Genomic DNA, 2,884 nt, shown 5'->3' on the forward strand with positions numbered 1-2,884 from the left:
AGACTTGGTGGTAAGTGCCTTTACCACAAAGTAAGTGCTGAGCCATCTTGCTGACATAATACTATATTTAAAAAAAATCTTTGCCATGCCACGTGTTGATTGTTGTATGTGAGAGCTAGACACAGGTTTTGTGGTACTGTTATCTTTAGTCTGTTCTAGAGAATTTCTAAAACTTGAAAAAAGATTTTAAGAAAAGAAGAAATGAACTATATTGAAAAGATATGGAGAGAGGGGGCAGCCTTGTCTAGTCCCTGATTTTAGTGGGATTGCTTAAAGTTTCTCTCCATTTAGTTTGATGTTGGCTACCGGTTTGCTGTATATTGCTTTTACTATGTTTAGATATGGGCCTTGAATTCCTGTCCTTTCCAAGACTTTTAGCATGAAAGGATGCTGAATTTTGTCAAGTGCTTTTTCAGCATCTAACGAAATGATCATGTGGTTTTGTTCTTTAATTTGTTTATGTAGTGGATAGCATTTATGGATTTCCTTATATTGAACCATCCCTGCATCCCTGGGATGAAGCCTACTTGATCATGGTGGATGATCTTTTTAATGTGTTCTTGGATTCGGTGGGCAAGAATTTTACTTAGTATTTTTGCATCGATATTCATAAGGGAAATTGGCCTGAAATTCTCTTTCTTAGTTGGATCTTTGTGTGGTTTTGGTATCAGTGTAATAGTGGCTTTGAAGAAGGAGTTGGGTAGTGTTCCTTCTGTTTCTATTTGGTGGAAACGTTTGAAGAGTATTGGTGTTAAGTCTTCTTTGAAGGTCTGATAGAATTCTGCACTGAAACCATCTGGTCCTGTGCTTTTTTTGGTCAGAAGCCTATCTATGATCCCTTCTATTTCTTTAGGGGTTATTGGTCTGTTTAGATGGTCTATTTGATCCTGGTTTAATTTTGGTAATTGGTATCTAAGAAAATGTCCATTTCCTCCAGATTCTCCAGTTGTGTTGAGTACAGGTTTTTATAGTAGGATCTGATGATTTTTTGAATTTCCTCAGTTTCTGTTGTAATATCTCCATTTTCATTTCTAATTTTGTTAATTTGGATACTGTCTCTGTGCTCATTGGTTAGTCAGGCTAAGGGTTTATCTATCTTGTTGATTTTTTCAAAGAACCAGCTTTTGGTTTTGTTGATTCTTTGTATGGTTCTCTTGGTTTCTACTTGATTGATTTCAGCCCTGAGTTTGATGATTTCCTGTCTTCTTCTCCTCCTGGGTGAATTAGCTTCTTTTTGTTCCAGGGCTTTCAGTTGTTCCGTTAATCTTCTAGTGTATGCTCTCTCGAATTTCTTTTTGGAGGCACTCAAAGCTATGAATTTTCCTCTTAGCACTGCTTTGAAGTCCTAGCTAGAGCAATTAGACAACATAAGGAAGTCAAAGGGATACAAATTGGAAAGGAAGAAGTCAAACTATCACTATTTGCAGATGATATGATAGTATACTTAAGTGACCCTAAAAACTCTACTAGAGAACTCCTACAGCTGATAAACAACTTCAGCAAAGTGGCTGGCTACAAAATCAATGCAAGCAAATCAGTAGCCTTTATATATTCAAAGGATAAGCAGACTGAAAAGAAATTAGGGAAATGACTCCCTTCACAATAGCTACAAACAGCATAAAGTATCTTGGGGTGACTCTAACCAAACAAGTGAAAGACCTATATGACAAGAACTTCAGATCTCTGAAGAAGGAAATCGAAGAAGATCTCAGAAAATGGAAAAATCTTCCATGCTCGTGGATTGGCAGGATTAATATAGTTAAAATGGCCATCTTGCCAAAGGCAATCTACAGATTCAGTGCTATCCCCATAAAAATCCCAACCCAGTTCTTCATAGAGCTAGAAAGAGCAATTCTCAAATTCATCTGGAATAACAAAAAACCCAGGATAGCTAAAACTATTCTCAACAGTAAAAGAACTTCAGGGGGATTCAGTATCCCAGACTTTAAACTTTACTACAGAGCAATAGTGATAAAAACTGCATGGTATTGGTACAATGTCAGGCAAGCCGATCAATGGAATAGGATTGAAGACCCAGAAATGAACCAACACACCTATGGTCACTTGATCTTCAACAAAGGAGCTGAAAGCATCCAGTGGAAAAAAGATAGTCTTTTCAACAAATGGTGCTGGTTCAATTGGAGGTCAGCATGCAGAAGAATGTGAATCAATCCATTCTTATCTCCTTGTACTAAGCTCAACTCCAAGTGGATCAAGGACCTCTACATAAAACCTGACACACTGAAACTAATAGAAAAGAAACTGGGGAAGACCCTTGAGGACATGGGCACAGGGGAAAAGTTCCTGAATAGAAAAGCCATAGTTTATGCTCTAAGATCAAGAATTGACATGGGACCTCATAAAACTACAAAGTTTCTGTAAGGGAAAGGACACTGTCAAAAGGACAAAAACGTCAACCAACAGATTGGAAAGGATCTTCACCAACCCTAAATCCGACAGAGGGCTAATATCTAATATATACAAAGAACTCAAGAAGGTAGAACCCAGAGAACCAAATAACCCCATTAAAAATGGGGTACGGAGCTAAACAAAGAATTTTCACATGAAGAACTTTGGAGAGCTGAGAAACACCTTAAGAAATGTTCAACATCATTAATCATTAGGGAAATGCAAATCAAAACAACCCTGAGATTTTACCTCACACCAGTCAGAATGGCTAAGGTCAAAAACTCAGGATGTGGAGAAAGAGGAACACTCTTCCACTGCTGGTGGGATTGCAAGATGGTGCAACCACTTTGGAAATCAGTCTGGCGGTTCCTCAGAAAACTGGGCATGACACTTCCTGAGGACCCTGTTATACCACTCCTGGGCATATACCCAGAGGGTTCTTCAGCATGCAATAAGGACACATGTTCCACTATGT

This window comes from Apodemus sylvaticus, chromosome 17 (genome assembly GCF_947179515.1).
Source record: "Apodemus sylvaticus chromosome 17, mApoSyl1.1, whole genome shotgun sequence".
Classification (NCBI taxonomy): domain Eukaryota; kingdom Metazoa; phylum Chordata; class Mammalia; order Rodentia; family Muridae; genus Apodemus; species Apodemus sylvaticus.